Source organism: Lissotriton helveticus, chromosome 3_1, assembly GCF_964261635.1.
Source record: "Lissotriton helveticus chromosome 3_1, aLisHel1.1, whole genome shotgun sequence".
NCBI lineage: Eukaryota > Metazoa > Chordata > Amphibia > Caudata > Salamandridae > Lissotriton > Lissotriton helveticus.
In genome coordinates, this window is record NC_136061.1 from 1,779,442,004 (window position 1) to 1,779,464,379 (window position 22,376).

Below are 22,376 nucleotides of genomic sequence, written 5' to 3' on the forward strand. Positions count from 1 at the left end.
GTGGGTAGAGTGGGTCAGCCCAAGGCTAAGAGGGCTGTGTGACTTTGGGAGAGTGGGTGAGATGGGGGACGGGGCGGAGGGTCAAAGTAAAAGAACAGGTGTAGCAGTGAAAAGGGATGCTGCCAGGGGGGCTATGGGTGGATACAGGGGCACTGGGGGCTGGGTAGTTGCACTCTAGCTGGGTAAGGGCCCCGTCGATAGGTGGGGCTCTCGTGGTGGGTAGCTGTGCCCAGTCACAGGTGGTGGTTAGGGGCAGACCAGGTGAGCATTCAGGTGTGGTCTTGCTTGGGGAGGCGCGCTCTTGGATGCAGCTAGGCGCGGCCCCAGCGAGGGCTAGTGGCCCTCTTGGCGTCGACGCCCTCTCGGTGGGCCTCTCTGGGGCTCCTTACTCACCACCTCCAAGAGTTTGAGGGCAAAGCGTGGCGGCTTCAGGTGCTGCCACCCCACAAAGGTGGGTCCGTCATCTTTCTTCTCGACGGTCTCCCTGTAGGCAGCAGCATCCCCTACCGCCATGGCCTCCCGGTAACACGAACAGATCAACGAGGAAATAACCCTAAACAAATCACAAGACACCCCCTCAGCGCCTCGACACCACCTCCAGCCCCCCGCAGTGCTGTGCCGGAGGTCGACGGTCACGGAAGCAGGAGCTGGGCGAGAGGGCGAAACTCCGAAGCGAAAGTGAAAGCATCTGCTCCCCGAGGTGCCCTGCCCAGGAAGGAGGAGCTGTGGCCGCCTAAGCTTGCAGGGCGAGGGTAGTGTAAACACCCCGCGCCACAAGATGCAGCTCTGCAGTGCGACGCCTCCTTCTGTGAAAACAAGCGACAATACGATCAAAACTAAGTTACCTTCAGCCACAATGCGCGTCCTTCTTGATTCCTGCAGGGGATCGGCACTCAGTTGTTGGCAGTAATTAATTCGAAGTTTTATTTGCCTCCGAATTTTGTTTTTTATCGTCTTAGTATTTTTTTAAACAGACCTTCCTCCTTGGGTTGCACAACACAAACATGCAAATATGGTAGCTTTTAAAAAGAGAACGTAACAGTAAGGCCAGACTAAGGGCAAAAAAGGCAACTGAGATGCAGACGGGAGCCTCCAAGTGTGTGTGCGTGTTGTACTCGCTGCTTCCTTCCTGCCACTCTCACCCACGGATATTTCGTAAAGTCCTACTCCTACATAATGAAGTGAGTGGCAAATTCTCTCAAACCTTACACTGATTACGTACTATTGTAAATTATCTCCCCTTGTGAAAGTTTCTATGTTTTGAAAGATGACTCAACTTCAAAAAGTTATGTAGCAAAGATCATCATGTTAATAAAGATATACAAGCGCTCGCCATGACACAGCCTTTTGTCTCTAAGCCCCATCCTTTTCAGACTGGGCGCCCGGACTTCCTGCTGACTTAAAAGGTTTATTATCTTCTTTATGGGGCCATCTGGACCCATAAAGAAGATAAGAAACCTTTTACTTCAGCAGTAAGTCAAGGAGCCCAGTCTGAAAAGGACGTGGCTTAGCGAGAAAGGAGAACGTCACTAGGATCTCTTCTCCAATGGCTGGCCACCGTTTAGGAGGCCAGCCAATGGAGGAGAGGGGCGGGGCTTAACCCTCCCTAGTGAAGTACACTCTAAAACATAAAATCTTGCAAGCTTGACTGTGCATGTGCGCAGTACGCCACGCGAGACCTAAAAAGTTTTAAGGATATGTCAGAGTGCTAGAAGTCGACGTTTCAATCCCTTTAACGTAATGCTGGAATCATCTTCAGGAGAATACAAATGGTACCTGAGACAGTTGCCTGTCGGATGAAGTTCGGGCCTCTAGTTGACGCAAGGCGGTCGCTCAAAAATATGTGCAGAATTGGAGAAAGATACTGAGTTCTGGTATTTGTAGCACAGAATAATGGGGAGTTATAGGTAACTGAATTGCCTAATATACCCTGGATAATCAAGGATTGGAAACCATAGGCACAGGGAGTAAGAAAAGTGGGGGGTAATCCATGATCCGGTGTGTGGAAGCCAAACGCGATAATCAAAGAGTCGGGGCAAGTTTGCGATCTGATTGAGGAAAACAATCTTCGAGTCACTAGTTAAAGCACAAATGATTGAACCGCCTTGCGTGAGCAACATTTGAACCTCACCCGCCCCAAGCCAACTTCCCCTCCTCCTCCCCCAAAAAGCTTGCTAAGGTCCTGACGTGTTTTCACACCCATTATTGGACGTTGGCAGTTCAAAGTCTCGAAACCTAGCTGGAAAAACACTTTTTACAGTAGTTTTCAGCTAGTTTTTCCTGCTACCGGGTGATATCTGCTCCTCAATGGGGGACCGTGTGATAGGAGCCGATATGTGTGACACACGGTGGCACCGTGTGGATTGGCAGGTATGTGACTGTAACTCTGCTTTTCATGGCTCAGTTTCTCATGGCCCTACCCCTTTTCTGTTGCCACACCGTAACCCTATATGGTTCCTGGGCTAAAGTTTTTCAAGTTTCGGCACCACTCTTGCACGAGATAAAAGAGAGTTGATGCTCGTATCTCCGGCGGCAGCAGCTGGGATCTTGGCGTTTTCATGACAGGTACTAATGCTTACAAAATAATGCCCTTGGGTTCCTTGTGAAGAGCTCTGGTGTCAAGAAAGAGGAAGTGCGCGTCTGCATTTGTTATGAGCACCTGCACAACGGTTTTAAGAATATTTAAGAAAAATTTCCGGAAACACTGCTATCTCAGGTGGAGCCGGGGAAGAGTCTGTCACGTGTCTCTGACTAATTTCTGGCTAATGGCTAACCCTTATTACCAGCTCTACTTGCTCTCAGATTCACCATTATGTGTGAAAATCTCCCCCATTCCGTACAGTGCAGTCCAGTTCGGCAGCCTCTGCAGATTACGGGGATATCAGGAGAAAATGCCTCCCATAGAAATGTAAGTTGTATGTGGCGTTGCAGGCCGGCGAGTATCTGTTATCTCGATTTCCTGATGACAAAGCAACTGCGTTGTTGATCTGGGGTAGTGGCTTCTGCCAGCTGCACCAGGCTTAGTAATGAGAGAGAGGTCCACTGTCTGAAGGACTGGCCTGTCACGCGTGGCAGCCGCAGCCCACATAGTGATGTGCTAAGCTCAGGAGGCCAGGCAGCAGATCTCCCATGATGCCATGGGTACCTCATGAGGTCAGGCTGAGGATCTCCCATGATGCCCTGGTTACCCCATCAGGCCAGGTAGCAGATCCCTCATGACGGTCTAGTTACACTGCATGAATGTAATGTTAAAGGTACCCCAAGGGAAAAAGTAAGGCTTGTGGCGCTTATGTGTCGCTATAATATATGTTAAACTTAGAGCAAAGTGACATTCTATTCCGGACGCACAGCGGATTCCTACTGCTGTTAACAAAAGTTACCAAGAAATGTTCACGTTCAAAAACTTTTATTGAAAGTATTCTTGAAAGTATTCCACCATTTCATTAAATTGAAAGTACTTCTCATGTCACGAGGGAGACAATTCGTTATGCAAACTCAAAGTTACAAATGCTCCAGATATGCCATTCCAAGCCTTTTTCTGAGGCACGAAGTTTACATAAAACATCCTCAGTCGTAGTAGCTCATGTCCCCAATGCATTTCGGGCTTTAATATAGCCCTTCGTCAGGGGTTTACTGCAATTATTAAAAACAACAAGCATTTAGACTTTATATTCCAACCTTTGTGTTTTACAAAAATTATTCAACATTGTATCAACAGATTAATGCTAGGTTTTGATTGTAAGCCTTAATCAACGTTTTCCCGCTAACTGAGTAACCGTGCGCTATCCAAAATTATTAAACACCCCTCTTCCGAACTGCGTGCCCCTCCTTTTCTACCCATTACCAACATCAAACCCCCACTAACCATTCACCATTACCTCATGTTCTTAAATTAACCCGCTTTTCGTGAGCCATGCTAAACCAGCCTTCTTCCATACCTCCATTTATTCTTAAATTGGTCTCCTTCCTGCAATGTTCTTGCGTTTCCCGAAGCAATCTACTGCTTCCTGTCCTCTCCCTTTTCAGCTCGTGTATGTTGTCACTACCCCTTCCGTTTAGCCAATCATTTCCCTCTCCTTTCCCCATAGTCCTATAAATCCCAAGGTGCACTGTTTATGATGCATGATGCATCGATGTTATCAATTAAAGATATAAACTCTCAAAAGTATTTCTCACACCTAGCGCACTGCCTAGCAGTTTTACTTGCTCTTGTAAACAGGTTTCCATTCTTAATGATGTATTTATGTTGACAAATGTTTTTAAATAATTAAAACACATTCAGTTACAGTGAGACATCCAACACGCGTTTTCCCCCCTCAAGGGACTTTTTCAAGGCACTGATGACTCTTGGAAGAATTCACTATGGAAAACAGAATAATAAAAGTACTTACGGAGACGGCAAAAAAGGTCAAATGTATTGTTGAGTCTTGTAAATTGAGGGGATTACCTTAGTGATTTGCAAAAAGTGGAGCTATCCTGTCCTTGTCCCGAGACAACATCTCCTAGAACAATCTATCTAGAAGGGTCAATACAAACAAAGCCTGACAAAACTACTAATTAACACGTTGTACTACTGGTCAGTAAATTAATACGTTTGCAAAATTCACTACGTCCCCACTCAACCGTGGTACTTAAAAATAGGTGTAAAATATACATTTTAAGTACAGTTATCAAAATGATGTCATAGAGCAACTAGCGGTGGCTCATTGGACTGATCTGTGTTTTACATCGTGATTTCAAGGTCGAAGTTCATTCAACTTTCATCCTTCCCAGGTTGACAAAACTGAGCATGATTGAACTGGGTAAGAATAAATGTCTGTTAGTCTGTCATCAGCACGAACAGACCCCTCAGGGCTACTGCATGCTCCACGAAAATTCCTCAAATGTTTTATTTTTACAGCAGTTCTAGATACATTCGCGGAGAAGGCTTTCCGCGAATGGTGGTTGTTAATCTTTAAATTATACCACCATTTCATCCAAATATTTGCCCAAACGTGATTTTTTTCTGGGACTGTTTTTAAATAATTAAAACACATTCAGTTACAGTGAGACATCCAACACGCGTTTTCCCCCCTCAAGGGACTTTTTCAAGGCACTGATGACTCTTGGAAGAATTCACTATGGAAAACAGAATAATAAAAGTACTTACGGAGACGGCAAAAAAGGTCAAATGTATTGTTGAGTCTTGTAAATTGAGGGGATTACCTTAGTGATTTGCAAAAAGTGGAGCTATCCTGTCCTTGTCCCGAGACAACATCTCCTAGAACAATCTATCTAGAAGGGTCAATACAAACAAAGCCTGACAAAACTACTAATTAACACGTTGTACTACTGGTCAGTAAATTAATACGTTTGCAAAATTCACTACGTCCCCACTCAACCGTGGTACTTAAAAATAGGTGTAAAATATACATTTTAAGTACAGTTATCAAAATGATGTCATAGAGCAACTAGCGGTGGCTCATTGGACTGATCTGTGTTTTACATCGTGATTTCAAGGTCGAAGTTCATTCAACTTTCATCCTTCCCAGGTTGACAAAACTGAGCATGATTGAACTGGGTAAGAATAAATGTCTGTTAGTCTGTCATCAGCACGAACAGACCCCTCAGGGCTACTGCATGCTCCACGAAAATTCCTCAAATGTTTTATTTTTACAGCAGTTCTAGATACATTCGCGGAGAAGGCTTTCCGCGAATGGTGGTTGTTAATCTTTAAATTATACCACCATTTCATCCAAATATTTGCCCAAACGTGATTTTTTTCTGGGACTGTTAGGTCTGATGACTTCTTGTGTTTTTATGATTCCAAAGACTACGGGGCATATTAGCAAGAACCTCGTTAAAAGTATCGCCGTTTTAGCGGCAGGAAACTGCTGCTAAAATGGCGATAATGGGCTTGCTAATATTCGTTACAGAATTCCAATAGAAGCCCAGGTTAGATGTCCTGCACATCTAATGCGGGCTTCTATTGGAATTCTATAACACATATTAGCAAGCCCATTATCGCAGTTTTAGCGGCAGTTTCCTGCCGCTAAAATGGCAATAATTTTAACGAGGTTCTTGCTACTGTGCTCATATATCTCATATGAGGACACTGCAACTGAACCTCAGGCCTTGGGGAGGCAATTCAGCTGCCATTGCTTCACCCGAGCATGGGTTTCTCTGACTCCTCAATGTATATATTTAGGAGTTTTGTATAGTGCTACACATCTCCTGGGTCTCTCCAGAGCACTGGAATAACGAGAAGTAACATATTAACCCGTTTGCTGCTTCGAACGTTCAGCGCCAGTGCTGAACGTTCGAAGAAACGGGTGCGGCCGCGTCGGCCGTTGGACGTGCGCAGCACCAGGGAGGTAGCTCACGCGACGTCCAACGACCGACGGCAGCAGCAAACGGGTTAATGAACCTTGCGCTCACAGGAGTAAGAGTTAAGTCATATCAGAAAATTTAGCATTCTTCAATGTTAGGCTTCGTTGTAACCCTACTTGAAAAGTTCAGTCTTCAGATGTTTCAAATGAATAAAACGTTGCTGGTGGGGGGTGAATGCCATCTCCTACTTAGAAGAAAGGGGAGACATTGAATCCTGTATGACCTCAAGTTGTGAGCATAACAGCTGCACCTTTGATAGGTCACCCACCCAAACGACAAATTCATCTGTGGCCCATGGAGCCCACAATAAATGAAACTTTATGCATAGGTGCTGCAGCTGTGGGGTGGGAGGGGCTACGACTAGTGTTGTTGACCTTCCTCCTGATAATACCAGTCCCTTTGACTCAGATCTTTCCTGGTGGGCAACAGTAAATCTATGCATTCTCAAAAAGCACTATGTAGCAAAGCCTTTGCGTTATGTGTTCTTGCCATAGACAAAAGAAATAGGTGGTCAGCAACTCATCTAGTGGGGGTGGACATTCTTTTGAGTGGACATTCTTTGAGTGCACATTCATTGAGTGGACATTCATTGAGTGGACATTCATTGAATGGACATTCATTGAGTGGACATTATTTGAGTGGACATTCTTTGAGTGGACATTCTTTGAGTGGACATCCTCAACGTGATTGGATCTGTCGGTCACGAACATGAACTTCATTCTTATTTTATTTTATTTTATTTTCTTATAAAGCGCTAACAATCATCCAAGTAGGAGATCACGGCACTATGATTGCTAATGTGCATGTACCGTTGGCATAATTCGAGTTGGGTTAGTCTGGATGGGGGAAGAGGAAAGTTTTTAGCTGCTTCCTAAATGCCAGGTGGCATTCTGTGAGTCGGAGGGCCGTAGGTAATTCGTTCCACTTGGTTGCAGCGATGTGGGAGAAGGCACGCTCACCCATCCTGGCTCTCTTCACCCGACAGGTTTTTGCACGAGCCAAGAATTGAGAGCGGAGGTTCTAGTGGGAGCATAAAACTGAATCCTGTTTCTGAGGATGAGAGGGCCTGTTTTGTGCAGTGCTCTATGTGTTATACACAGCATTTTAAAAGTTGCTCTCTGCTTCATTGGTAACCAATGGAGATCACGCAGACAGCTCTTGGCTGAATCATATTTCCTTTTCATGCAAATAGCCTTGGCCGCTGCGTTCTGCACCATTTGGAGCTTGGTGAAGAGATACTCTGCCATGCCTACGAACAGGGAGTTTCCATAGTCCAGCCTACTCATCAAGAGAGACTGGACCAGGATCTTTCTGCACTCTATTGGAATCCAGGGAAAGACTCTTTTAAGCATTTTTAGTATTGCAAAGCCTTTTCCGCATATGGAAGCTACATGGGTCTTCATGGATAGGGATGTGTCTATAGTTATTCCAAGATTCCTTGCTGTTGGTGTCGGAGCAGGTGGAGTGCCCAGGGCTTCTGGCCACCAGCTGTCGTTCCACAGTTGAGTGTGACCTCCGAACAGTAGTGGATAAGATATTTTCCACCACCCTGCTGGAAGAAAAGCCATTGAATAAGGAACAAACAAATGAGATTGATATAAGAGCCAGCCAGTGATAAGGAATTGTCTGACTCAAATCCCACTTTAAGTGTCAGTATTGTACTCATTAGGTCTTCGACAACCAGCAGCCAAAAGCTATCTGTGAGACCGAAAACAAGTTTAAAAAATACTAGTAATTGGTGATGAATCCACCAAGCATGGCCTAGAGAACTCTGAACCCCATAGTTTTTGGCATGAGGGGAAAATGTTTTCGGATCCAGCATTACTATGGGTTCCAACAGATTTTTGGCTGATTGCGCACCACGCCTCTAAACAGCCACCTCCCCTAAATGGAGAAGCAATGGGCTCATACCCTGGAGCAGCAGACAGCACAGACCCTGGAGAAGCAGAGGGCACAGGCCCTAGAGCAGCAGAAGGCACAGGCCCTGGAGCAGCAGAATTCACAGGCCCTGGAGCAGCAGAAGGCACAGGCACTGGAGCAGCAGAGGGCACAGGCCCTGGAGCAGCAGAGGGCACAGGCCCTGGAGCAGCAGAAGGCACCGGCCCTGGAGAAGCAATGGGCACAGGCCCTGGCGCAGCAGAGGGCACACACCCTAGAGCAGCAGAAGGCACAGGCACTGTAGTAGCAGAGGACACAGGCCCTGGAGCAGCAGAGGACACAGACCCTGGAGCAGCAGAGGACACAGGCCCTGGAGCAGCAGAGGGCAAACACCCTGGAGAAGCAGAGGGCACAGGTCCTGGAGCAGCAGAAGGCACAGGCCCTAGAGCAGCAGAGGGCACAGGTCCTGGAGCAGCAGAAGCAAACACCCTGGAAAAGCTGACGGCACAGGCCCTGGCGCAGCAGAGGGCACTAGCCCTAGAGCAGCAGAAAGCACAGGCCCTGGAGCAGCAGAGGGCAAAGATCCTGGAGAAGCAATGGGCACAGGCCCTAGAGCAGCAGAGGGCACAGACCCTGGAGCAGCAGAGGGCGCAGGCCCTGGAGCAACAGAGGGCAAAGACCCTCTGAGAAGCAATGGGCACAGGCCCTGACGCAGCAGAAGGCACAGGCCCTGGAGCAGCAGAGGGCACAGGCCCTGGAGCAGCAGATGGCACAGGCCCCTGGAGCAGCAGAGGGCAAAGACCCTCTGAAAAGCAATGGGCACAAGCCCTAAAGCAACAGAGGGCACAGACCCTGGAGATGCAACGGGTACAGACCCTGGAGCAGCAGAGGGCACATGCCATGGAGAAGCAATGGGCACAGGCCCTGGGGCAGCAGAGGGCACACGCCCTAGAGCAGCAGAAGGCACAGGCTCTGGAGCAACAGAAGGCACAGGCCCTGGAGAAGCAATGGGCACAGGCCCTGGAGAAGCAACGGGCAGAGGCACCAGAGCAGCAGAGAGCACAGACCCTGGAGAAGCAATGGGCACAGGCCCTGGAGCAGCAGAAGGCACAGGCCCTGGAGAAGCAATGGGCACAGGCCCCGGAGTAGCAGAGGGCACAGAGCCTGGAGAAGCAACGGGCAGAGGCACCAGAGCAGCAGAGAGCACAGACCCTGGAGAAGCAATGGGCACAGGCCCCGAACCAGCAGAGGGCACAGACTCTGGAGCATCTGAAGGCACAGGCCCTGGAGCAGCAGAGGACTAAGCCCCATGAGCGGAAGAAGGCAAACACCCTGGAGTAGCAGAAGGCACAGGCCCTGGAGCGGCAGAGGGAGAAGACCCTGGAGAAGCAATGGGCGCAGGCCCTGGAGCAGCAGAGGGCACAGGCCCTAGAGCACCAGAGGGCACAGACCCTGGAGAAGAAATGGGCACAGGCCCTGGAGCAGAAGAGGGCACAGACCCTGGAGAAGCGGAAGGCACAGGCCCTGGCATAGAAGAAGGCACAGGCCCTGGAGCAGCAGAGGGCACATACCCTGGAGAAGCAATGGGCACAGGCCCTGGAGAAGCAGAAGGCAAACGCCCTGGAGAAGCAGAAGGCACAGGCCCTGGAGCAGCAGAGGGCACAGACCCTGGAGAAGCAATGGGCACAGGCCCTGATGCAGCAGAGGGCAAACGCCCTAGAGCAGCAGAAAACACAGGCCCTGGAGCAGCCGAAGGCACAGACCCTGGAGAAGCAATGGGCACAGGCCCCGGAGCAGCTGTGGGCACAGGCCCTGGCACAGCAGATGGCACAGGCCCTGGCGCAGCAGAAGGCAAAGACACTGGAGAAGCAGAGGCACAGGCCCAGGAGCAGCAGAGGACACAGGCCCTGGAGTGGCAGAGTCCAAAGACCCTGGAGAAGCAGAAGGCACAGGCCCTGGCACAGAAGAAGGCACAGGCCCTGGAGCAGCAGAGGGCACAGAACCTGGAGAAGCAATGAACACAGGCCCTGGAGCAGCAGAGGGCAAACACCCTGGAGAAGCAGAAGGCAAACACCCGGAGAAGCAGAAGGCAAACACCCGGGGGCAGCAGAAGACACAGACCCTGGAGCAGCAGAGGGCACAGACCCTGGAGAAGCAATGGGCACAGGCCCTGGTGCAGCAGAGGGCAAACACCCTAGAGAAGCAGAGGGCACAGGCCCTGAAGCAGCAGAAGGAGCAGACCCTGGAGTAGCAGATGGCACAAGCTCTGGAGCAGCTGAGGACATAGACACGGAGAGGCCATGGGCACAGGCCCCCGAGCAGCAGAAGGCAAAGACCTTGGAAAAGCAGGGGGCACAGGCCCCTGGAGCAGCAGATGCCACAGGCCGAGGAACAGCAGAGGGAAAAGACCCTGGAAAATCAGAGGGCAAAGACTCTAGAGAAGCAGAGGGCAAAGACTCTAGAGAGACAAAGGGCACAGGCCCTGAATCAGCATATGGCACAAGCCCCTGGAGTAGCAGATGGCACAAGCTCTGGAGCAGCAGAGGGCACAGACCCTGGAGCAGCAGAAGTCATTGGCCCTACAGCAGCTGAAGGCACAGGCCCTTGAGAAGCAATGGGCACAGGCCCGAAGCAGCAGAGGGCACATACACTGGAGCAGCAGAGGGCACAGGCCCTGGAGCCGCAGACTGCAAATGCCCTGGAGAAGCAGAGGGCACAGACTCTAGAGAAGCAAAGGGCACAGGCCCTGAATCAGCATATGGCAGAAGCCCCTGTAGCAGCAGAAGGCACAGGTGCTGTAGCAGCAGAGGGCACAGGCCGTGAAGCAGCAGCTGGCACAGGCCCTGGAGCAGCAGATGGCAGATGCCCTGGAGCAGCAGAAGGCAAAGACCCTGGAAGAAGCAGTGGGCACAGGCAGCAGATGGCACAGGCCCTGGAGCAGCATATGCCACAGGCCCTGGAGCAGCAGATGCCACAGGCCCTGGAGCAGCAGATTGCAAAGACTATGCTGAAGCAGAGGGCACAGACCCTGGATCAGCAGAGGGCACAGGCCCTGGAGCAGCAGAGGGCAAAGGCCCCAGAGAAGCAGATGGCAAAGAATCTAGAGAAGTAGAGGGCAAATACTCTAGAGAGACAAAGGGCACAGGCCCTGAATCAGCATATGGCACAAGCCCCTGGAGCAGCAGATGGCACAAGCTCTGGGGCAGCAGAGGTCACAGACCCTGGAGAAGCCATGGGCACAGTCAGCAGAGCAGCAGAGGGCACACACCCTGGAACAGAAGGCACAGGTGCTGTAGCAGCAGAGGGCACAGGCCCTGGAGCTATAGGGCAAAGACCCTGTAGAAGCAGAGGGCAGGGGGCACAGGCCCAGGAGCAGCAGAAGGCACAGTTGCGGGAGCTACGGACGACACAGGCCATGGAGCAGCAGAGGGCAAAGACCCTGGAAAAGCAGGGGGCACTGGTCCTGGAGCGACAACGGCCAAAGACAGACTCTGATCTGATGCTGCAGTCTCCCTGAACTCCAGCAAGTCTCTCTGCCTTCTAGAGAGCACCTTCCCTGACCCCAACTCTTTTCAAATCGGTGCTACCTTCCCCGCCTCTCCCTGAAGTAAATACACATTCTTAGGTCCAGGGCCAGATTTAGGGAGGTGGGATCAGTGCAGCTGCACCTGGTGCTTCCCTCGGGGGCACTGTGTGCAGAAAGAACGTATGCTTTTTAGGTCTCGGCCTAGCGTTACACTGCGCAGCAGTGTTCGCGCAGCCGAGATTTAATGTAAACACAGTGTATGGGGGCTTGAACCCGCCCCTCTTCTCCATTGGATGGCTTCCTAAACGGAGGCCAGCCATTGGAGGAGAGGGGCGTCACTCCGTTAAAGCCCCGTCTTTTTCTGATTCGGGGGCGTGTTTTTTGCAGTTTTTAAGCCTGTGACGTCATCCGTCACTCAACCGCAAAAAACACGCCCCCGAATGCGAAAATGGCGCCGCTTTCCTGACGCCATTTCTGCCCGACCGCCGCCGGAAGAAGTCGAGAAGCTGCAGAGTCCTCCGGTGAGTACTCTTTGTTGTCCTGGCCCCCCCTCGTTCATTGTGCTTGCTGTCCTGCTCCCTCGTTCATTGTGCTTGCTGTCCTGCCCCCCTCGTTCGTTGTGCTTGCTGTCCTGCCCCCCCTCGTTCGTTGTGCTTGCTGTCCAGCTCCCTCGTTCGTTGTGCTGCCCCCCCTCGTTCGTTGTGCTTGCTGTCCTGCTCCCTCATTCGTTGTGCTGCACCCCCTCGTCCGCTGTGCTTGCTCTCCTGCTCGCTCTTTTGTTGTGCTGCCCCCCTCGTTCGTTGTGCTTGCTGTCCTGCTCCCTCGTTCATTGTGCTGCCCCCTCGTTCGTTGTGCTTGCTGTCCTGCCCCCTCGTTCGTTGTGCTGCCACCCCTCGTTCGTTGTGCTTGCTCTCCTGCCCCCTCGTTTGTTGTGCTGCCCCCCCCTTGTTCGTTGTGCTGCCCCCCTCGTTTGTTGCGCTTGCTGTCCTGCCCCCTCGTTGCTTGTGTGCTTGCTGTCCTGCCCCCTCGTTGCTTGTGCTTGCTGTCCTGCCCCCCCTCGTTGCTTGTGCTTGCTGTCCTGCCCCCTCGTTGCTTGTGCTTGCTGTCCTGCCCCCTCGTTGCTTGTGCTTGCTGTCCTGCCCCCCCGCCCTTGTTGGTTGTGCTTGCTCTCCTCCCCCCCCCTCGTTGGTTGTGCTTGCTGTCCTGCCCCCTCGTTGGTTGTGCTTGCTGTCCTGCCCCCTCGTTGCTTGTGCTTGCTGTCCTGCCCCCCCCTTGTTGGTTGTGCTTGCTCTCCTGACCCCCCCCTCGTTGGTTGTTCTTGCTCTCCTGCCCCCCCCCCTCGTTGGTTGTGCTTGCTCTCCTGACCCCCCTCGTTGGTTGTGCTTGCTCTCCTGCCCCTGCCCCCTCGTAGCTTGTGCTTGCTTTCCTGCCCCTGCCCCCTCGTTGCTTGTGCTTGCTCTCCTGCCCCCTCGTTGCTTGTGCTTGCTGTCCTGCCCCCTTGTTGCTTGTGCTTGCTGTCCTGCCCCCTCGTTGTTTGTGCTTGCTGTCCTGCCCCCCCTCGTTGGTTGTGCTTGCTCTCCTCCCCCCCCTCGTTGGTTGTGCTTGCTCTCCTGCCCCTGCCTCCTCGTTGCTTGTGCTTGCTCTCCTGCCCCTGCCCCCTCGTTGCTTGTGCTTGCTGTCCTGCCCCCTCGTTGCTTGTGCTTGTTTTGATACTGCTGTCCCTGCACATACAACTTTTTTATTACACATCTGTTTGTGCCTGAAGGAGGAATCTTGACTGTCCTTGCATTGACATCTGCTTGACTTGAGTGGTGGCCTATTATATTCTGCATGGTTCACTTGCGGTTTCTTCCTGATACAGAACTGCACGGCCCCATCTGCATGTTAAATAGACCGGAAAACTTATGAGTGAGGGCAATTATGAATTTATTTAGCATGCATTAGCATTGGTGTCCCTAAACTCATCATCTCCTCTAAATGACGAGAAGCCGTAGCCCGGGTGTTCTGTTTTCCATACGTTGTGCCTCGCTTACCAAGGTCTTTCAATATTTTTATTCTATTTAAGTAAAATAATGTCCGGTTTCCAATGGTTCATTAACTCCCTAAATCTGAAATCAAAATACTTCTTCTTTGCGTGGCAAGGTGATTGTATAGTGCTATTGTGAAGAGCGTTAAAATACTGTTCCATTTGGTGAAACAACAAGTGTAGAACCAAAGTGCTATTGGCAGGATGAACCTGGAGACCTACTTCTGATCTAGAAATCATTCCACTCACTGAGTAAACAAGAATATCAGCATGGTTCCTTTGCAAAGATAATTTAATGCTTGATATCAAGGATGGATGCCAGACAATATGACTCCAAAGCAAAATGACCACCTCCTGCCAATGTAAGGCACATAGCCAACGCAGGTAGAAACCGAAGAAGACCTCGGGTGCACAAGTATAAGAGTCACGGAACGCCTTAATTAAATAAAGGCCAAAATACCAGACCAGATATCAATTCGGGGAATAATTAAGGATGATATGGTGCCATCATAAGGAGCAACTTAAGCTGATGTGGGGCCTATTGGGGGAAGAACCTTAAAAAGGAGTTTAGCAGTGTTAAGAAGGGCATTGCCGTGGGTGCAAGTATGCTTTGGCTCTATGGTGGATGAGGATGGTTGTGTGCATTACTGTGGAGATTTGTATGGATTTTGAAAGTGGGTCAGTTTGTGAACTAGTGTCCTTAAGACTTTGTGAGTGACAACCTGTCTTTCAAGTTCAGTGTGCTTGATATTAATCTCACTTTTCTTTCTAACTACATACAGTGTTGGGCTCTGTGTGTGTGGGTTGGGCTCTGTGTGTGTGGGTTGGGCTCTGTGTGTGTAGCTTTTTTTGTAGGCGGGTCTGTGTGAGGGTGGCTCTGTGTGTGTGTGTGTAGGTGGGTCTGTGTGAGGGTGGCTCTGTGTGTGTGTAGGTGGCTCTGTGTGTGTGTGGGTGGCTCTATGTGAATGGCTCTATGTGAATGGCTCTGTGTGGGTAGCTCTGTGTGGGTGGCTCTGTATGTGTGTGTGGGTGGCTTTGTGTGTGTGGCTCTGTGTGTGGGTGCAAATGTAGTAGGTCTCGTATTTGCGAGAGATTTAGCTATTGGCAGTGTAAATGACAATGCCATTTATTTATGTTTTAAAAACATAAATAAAAATAATGTCATGAGCAATGCCAATAGCTCTAACTTTAACAATGCCGAGACCATTGCATTGTAATTGCTTGTTAAAGTACCTGCTGCAGAGTTCCTTGTGTGCCCAGCCGTTTTCAGTCAACCATAAAAATATCAAGATGACTCTGGTGATTAATGTTCCTGCTGGAGAGAGATTGGAGTTTTGTCAAGTGGCAGTTTTGACTCTTTACTAGGTAGCGCTGAGGGTTAATACGCCTGCTGCAAAGAGCGTGTGCCATGCAGATCACAGAACTGTTTTTTATGTGGATAGCTCAGTGGGTTACTGCTTTTGTTACAGAGATCCTTTTGTTACTTGCAGTTCATAAGTTAAGATCCTAATACAAAACAGTGACCTATAAATTGTCATTGAAGAGCTACATGCAAACTGCATGGTATAGGTTACAGTGTCTTTCATAATCCTAATATTGCTAGAATGGGTTCGTTTGGGTAGAAATATTTTCTTATTTGTAAAGTCGACCACTTTGCTACATTGTAAAACAAGTTTGTGCTTCTCCAGACAAACACTCTTAAAATCTACTGCTTGTTAATATGGAGGACATGTGATTCCTACACCTTGTAATCCTCATTGTCCTATATAGCATGTTCCATAGACTTAGTTACACACGTGTGATGATTCTTTGTCTATGTATGTGTTTGATGTAAAGTGCTCTGACACATTACACTGGTATGAGTAGCGCTATAAAATAAATGAAATGCATGTAAAATAGTGGTCATTTAGAAATGAGGGGCACTGTTGGAGGGTGGTAGTGTAGGAATCGGCCCAGTAGTACGTCGGTGGCCAGGAGGCCCTTTGAAGGGCAACAGACCTTACCTCCAGAGTTTCTTTCCTTCCTCTATTTCTTCACATGCTGTTTATTTAGCGATTAGTCAGGAGGAACAAATGAAACATAAAGCAAGCCCCGGGTACGACAGCTGGTGAGCACAAAGAACCGGCGGGCAGAGATAACAGCTATTTACTGATCTTTAAAGCACGCATTCATTCCACGTTTGATAAAAAAACACATGTAACAGGGAAGGTAGTTCCCCAATCCAGTGGAGAGGTGAGTGAGCCTATGTAATAAGTGAGTATTGTTCCACAATATTATTTAGTAAATTGCGTAGCCAATCGACTACCATAATATTGTGAAGGTAAGTATATATAAGTGCAGGTTTTACTCCACAAATGTGTGGCACTTGGAGTCACACTTTCTTGTGAGTAAAACCAAGCAATAAAGTAAATGAGAAGAGTTAAATATAAACAAGCATTGGAATAGCCAATAGGTCTCGCTTTTGGGACCTTATAAATGTGTAGCGAGAGTTTTGCCAATGTGTTGTAGAGAGTGTGACTGTTGTACAGTATGTTATAAATGTATAATAAGTGTTATAAACATTTTTGTTACCTTAGATATAAGTTATTATGTATAACTGAGCGACTGTATAAAAAAAAATTAACATAAAAAATGCTATACCTCATTCTTGGGGGTTGGAGGGCGTATGCTTTTATTGCATTTGCATAGATTCGCTGCTTTCCTAATTTTTAAATAAAGAGCCAATTCGACGAACCAAGAAATATAAATAGCCCCTGATTTTCAGAAGAGGGTATTCTTGTTTGGTGGTACTAACCCCAGCGTGTTTTCGTTTATGGTACATTAAGTTGTTGCATGTGAGTGCTGTTCAGCTGCAAGGAAATATGTCTGCGTTTGTTTTTGGTTCTGGCGGGCTGCGCCACGGCCATATATGAAAGATCAAGGGAGCGTGAGAGACTGGGGCATGAGAGAGAGGAAGAAATGGTCAGTGGAAGAGAGAGAGTGGAAAAGCAGGCAAGAGGCAGACAGGTGCAGTGTAAAGGACAGAGACACTGGGGTACAAAGAGAGGCAGAGGCAAGTTGTGGATAGAGACGCAGTCAGTGGAAAAGATAGAGACAGACAGCAGACAAAGACAAACAGGCAAAGAAAGAAAGACGCCCTGGTAAACAGAGAGAGGCAGAGACTGAGGCTCGTGGAGAGACGGACGCAGATTTGAAAAAGGCAAAGACAGACATGGTGGAAAAGAACAGAGACTGGGGCACAGAGAGGTCGAGATAGAAGTGGGAGGTGACTCTTGTTTAATGGGTGTTGGACTTGGCCCTTCTGGCAGGTTCCCCCCTGAACTTTTTGCCTTTAAATGTGACCTGGTGTTAGTGATTTTTTGCTTCTGCGCACTTTGCCACTGTGTCCCAGGGTAAAGTGCGTGCGTGTGGTAAGGTTGGCCTGCCCTCCCATAGGAATGCATGGGGAATGTATGTGTCCCTGGTAGTTCCTGATGCGTGGGGAGTGCAGGGGCGAGTTTGGTATGTGCGGACTCGTGCGATTAAATGCTGCGCGATGATGTGTGCGGCGTTATTGTGCCTAGTGTGGAAGTGTCACTTCTAGAAGTTGGCATGTCTGTGTAATTTATGTGAATTGGCTGTCTGGCTTGTGATTGGCTGGAGCTGACTGGTGAGCCTGGCTCCAGGAGTCAGGATGGGTCTGCCCTGGTGGTAAGTGGAGAGATCTGCATGAGTGATGTGAGGGAGGAGTGCACCTGGGACTTGAATAGGGCTGGGCTTTCCCCACACAATGCTGGCTCCTCCCCCTGTGGTGCAACTGATGACCCTAGTCTGGCCAGTGAATAATGAGAGGGGCTGAGCACTTCAGAGTGCTCCAAAACCAGCTGCAACTGGTTTTCCTCCCACCATGCAGACACAGACAAAGGATTTCTGTGTATAAAAAGGGGCTGTGACCCCTTACAAAATGTTCTTCTCCTGATCCTAATTTGAGGGGGGCCTGCTGCTGCTCCTGGGCGCCAGGAGGACTGCCACTGGGGACTGCCCCCCTGCCTGGAGGGTCCTGTGAGCTGGCCCCTGGGCCCAGCCTATGCCCCCCTGCCTGCCTAAGGACCTCTTGCTGGATTTTGTCCCTGGACTTTTGGGGACTTCTGGGGCCCGCCAGCGCCAGGGGAGTGCTGGTCTCCCCCCCGAAAATAGTGCGTTGCGCCGCTGGTGCGGCGACCCCTACCTCGAGGGATTCCCTGGCGTGGGGATGCCCCTTTGGGCCTATTTTTCAAAGCAGGTGCTCACCCTGCATTTTGCCCCGGAAATTAGCCGAGTTTGGCGGCGCGGGTGCCCACCCCGCTTATTTGCTGACTTTTAGTGTCATTCACCGGGTGCCCACCCCGGTTTACTCTTCATGCACCGGGTGGCTGCCCCGGATTATTGCCGTGACGTGCTTCGCCCCCCCCCTCCAGGCCGCCGCGCTGCCTGCGACGACCCGGAAGTGCTTCTGCCAGTAACCAGAAGCCGACTGGAGCCCACCCCGTGCCCCGGTGCGACGATGAGAAGTTCCGCCTCCCCAGTGAGGCTCTCCCGAGGGAGAGAGCCCCGCCCGCCGCTGACCGGAGAAGCGCAGCCGTCCTGCCCCTTGCAGAGAGGAGACGCCGCCGAGAGGAGACGCCGCTGAGAGGAGACACCGCCTCCCCAAACAGTCGGCGAGTGCGGGCATCCCTGGGGTCACTCCTCAGCTCCGGGTAGCGTTTCCTCTGTGTTCAGAGCCAAAGAGGCTACTGGGGGCATTTCGCTGTTTCGAGTCCCCCGAGCGGGACTCCAACGATTCCGGGTATTGTTGTTGCGAGCCCCGAGGCTCCCGGGCACCAGTGCATTCAGAACCCACGAGGGGCTCCGGGGGCCATTATTGTTAGAGGGGGCGTCAGGGCACATTGCCGGGGCCTGCCCCCTCCTGCTAAGTGCTACCTTCGTTTTAGGCCATAATTGTTTGTCGAGTCCCCCGAGGGGGACTCCAACATCTTGGGGGCATTTTTTAAATTGAGAGCCTGAGGAGGCTCCAGAGGGCACATTTCTTTCGAGCCCGAGCGGCTCCAACGTCACGGGGGCATATTTGTTTTAGAACCCCAGAGGTTCCCGGACGCATTGTGCATTTTGGTTAGAGCCCACAAGGCTCCCAGGCTCCCACATGTTGGGTCACAGTTGTGTTAGGGCCTGCAAGGCTCCCACATCGTTTGTGGCGCTATTGTTCATTTCAGAGCCCCACAGGATAGCCCGGAGGCACGCTGGTGCCAGGCTCAGTTCTCCAGTTGCCCAGCACTTAGTGGGCAGCTGCTACGTTTAGGCCCTTGCATCCTTCTTCTTTGTCTGCCTGCGCAGCCTGCTCTGACATTCTGGACACAGGGCATTTTAGCCCCTGAGAGGCCATGTTGGCCTGGGGGCCTTTTCCTGTGTGAAGCTTCTGGAATATACCTCTGAATGTGTTTTCATGCATCATGTACAAAGCTGCTTGCCTATACCTCTGAATGTGTTTTTATGCATCAGTTGCCAAGCTGCTTGCCTATACCTCTGAATGTGTTTTTATGCATCATGTGCCAAGCTGTTTGCCTATACCTCTGAATGTATTTTCATGCATCATGTACAAAGCTGCTTGCCTATACCTCTGAATGTGTTTTTATGCATCATGTGCCAAGCTGCTTGCCTATACCTCTGAATGTGATTTCTGCATCATGTGTAATGCTTTTTGCCGTATACCTCTGAATGTCTGTTTATACTTAGGAGGTTGTTTTTCCTGGTATAGGTTATACTAGTGAGTTCATGGTTTCCTGCGTGATATTTTCCTAAGGTGGTTAGGGTTGCGTAAGTGGTACTTACCTTTTACCAGTAATTACTGGTTGTGTGCTACATTTGCTATTTGGTGCTACAGTTATTATATGTTCTACGTGCTAACCGTTATTCCTACAAAGTGCTATTTCTACCCAGTGCTAGTTCTAAAAGTGCCTATTCCTGACAGTGGCCCACGTGGCCCTGTCCCATGTACATAATCCCCTGTAAATTCTGCACGTGCCTACGGCACATTGTAAAGTGTGTGTTATTATCTAATGTGTTTGGTATAATACAAAGGCTATTTTTATATATAACCTTGTGTGGAGTTTACTTTGTGGTGGGCCTTGGGTGTTGTTGCTGGGTGTGCGTGCAAATACTTAACCTACATTGCCTCCGGGATCAGCCTTACTGCTCGTGTCACGTTACCTAGAGGGTGAGCAGGGGTTATCTTTGGCGTGTAACTCCCTTGCCCTGACTAGAGTGGTGGTTTCTGCCTGGCTTTGGCACAAGCCTTAGCCAGCTGGAAATCCCATTTCTAACATTGGTGGCAGCGGAAGGGATCCGGATTTGTGTTTGCGTTGTACCACAGCGGCAGCTGGCTGCACCACAAAACTCTGCATTTTAGATAATCACATTTTGGGGATTATTGTTTTTTTGAAGTTCCATTATTTCTTCTCCGAAAGGTGTCCTTTGTGAATTGTGTACTCCTGTTTTAGCTCAGACACCTAGGTTCCTTGTGTTAAACTTTTCTCAAGAACGTCCGCCAAAATGGAGCCTGCTTTTGATTTCTGTGGTCTGTTTAGATACAGTATGTTAGAGTTGGTAAGGTTCTGTGAAGAGAGAAACATAGAGTTGGGTGAGTCAGACACCCAGTCCGAACTTAGGAACAGCCTGATCCTATGGCAAAAGGATCAATGGGATCTTGAGCGCAGTGAGGAGGGAGAAGATGACAGTGCATGTATGCCAGCAGATAGTGAAGGCCCCATATATAGGGAGTCCCTTGCTGGGTCCAGTGTCGGGAGCCGCCCTCATCCCTTTCCCTGTCCCCAGAGGAGTGGGGAGATAGGAGGTAAGAAAGGGAGCACCAGCTGGCTTTGGAGAAGCTCAGGTTAGAGCATGCCAAGGAAATAGCGCAGCTGGGTGTTCAGGAGAGGATGGCGGAGGCTGAGAGAGTCTTTGCCAGGGAGAAATTAGCTCTGGAGGGTAGATTGTCCCCTGAGCGCAGTTGTAGTTTTCTGGACTCCCCAGGGAGGGTTGAGTCCAGTGGTGGCAGCAATATAGACTTCAGTGCAGGAAGTCCCATTCCCAGTTCCCAGAGTATGGTACCTGTTTCCCAAGAATAGGAGTATAGGTTGAAATTCAGGGGCAGTAGGAAACTGTCTCACCAGACTTGGGAGGATTTTGTGAATGAATGTTATGGAACACTGATTGGGTATGGGTTCACACGGAATCTGATTTTGACATACTGTTCGATATGGTTATCAGAGAGCACCTGCTCAGTGGTTGTTTGCCAGGGTTGCGCCAACACCTGTTGGAATGTGGGTTTACTGATCCAGGGCTCCTGGCAAGGGAAGCAGACCGCTTGGAAAGTGCTAGAGGTTCTGAATAGTCATTGGTGAGTGATTCCAAAAGTAGTGGTTCAGATATCTTCAGCCCAGTGTGGTGGAAGAGGTTCAGAGTAGCCCAGCTAGGTCCCAGTATAGTGAGGGGGTGTAGGGCCTTACGACCGGTGTCAGTGGAACGGGAGTGAGTGGGTGACCAAGAGTCCCCAGACACCCGAAGCCCTGTCTCAGAACCTGGGTGGTTTCTTTGGGGAACACCAGGTTGGGGACCTAGGCTGTCCTGTTAGTCCATTTGAGGAGGATCACCTAGTGTCTACAGAACCTGGAGCATCTGTAAATATAGCTCCAGTGGTTCTAGTGTCCGGCAGTGCTACTCCATTTGGGAGGGCACAGGAGTCCGAAGTGAGAAGTGATTGGGGGATGAGTTCCCCAGTGGAAGAACCAGTGGGCCAGGGACTAGCCAGTTGGGCTAGATTCACTTGGGGGGACCCGGGTGACGCCAGTTCTGTTCTGGGGGGTCTTCACGCACTGTCAGATGGACAGGGGATGGGAGACCTGCACCACACATACAGTCACACAACATATGAGTCATGTGTTAGCCTCAGGGGGATGGTGTGTAAGTCCCCAGAAGTCCTGGAGTGCCTGGAAAGTATTCCACCAAAGGTTCTAGACCAGAGGTTGGGAGGCCAGGTTTAGGATCCGCCTGACCTGAAGGGTAGGACGTCTGTAACCAGCGCCCTGACTGGTTCATCTTCCAGGGGTACCACTCGAGTTGGGAGGGTGGAGAACTCTGGAAGGGGGTGCAGAGGGTGGGAGAGCCTGCCTCTGACCCCGGTGTAACCTGAGGGGTTAAACCCTAGGTTGGGAGAGTGGTGTTCTAAGGGTACCCCTCGCAGGAGGAGGAGGAACCCTAGAAGGAGAGGTAGGGGGAGGAGAGCCTCCCCTGTGACTCCTGGTCCGCCTGGGGGTGTAGACCCTAGGCTGGAGAACCAGTGGCAGTCTAGCCCTGTCCTACAGACAGGAAGAGTGGAGACTGGCTACTATGTATCAGGGATTACTACCCCCCACTCTGTGGATAGGCAAGGACCGGTGGCACCTGGGTGGCCTAGGGCCTGGTCCTGGCCGCGGACAGCTTGGGAGTACCAGTGGGGTAGCCCAGTTGTTCCAGACAGCGTTTTTAGAAGGAACCCCATGGGTTCACCATGGCGTAGAACAGGAG

The 22,376-nt window shown here is 50.4% G+C and overlaps 1 protein-coding gene across 1 annotated transcript in view; it reads left to right on the forward strand.

Annotated features, from left to right (window-relative positions):
• Positions 1-22,376, forward strand: part of CRYBG2 (crystallin beta-gamma domain containing 2) — a 403,207-nt gene that overhangs the window by 98,236 nt on the left and 282,595 nt on the right. The window lies entirely within an intron of this gene.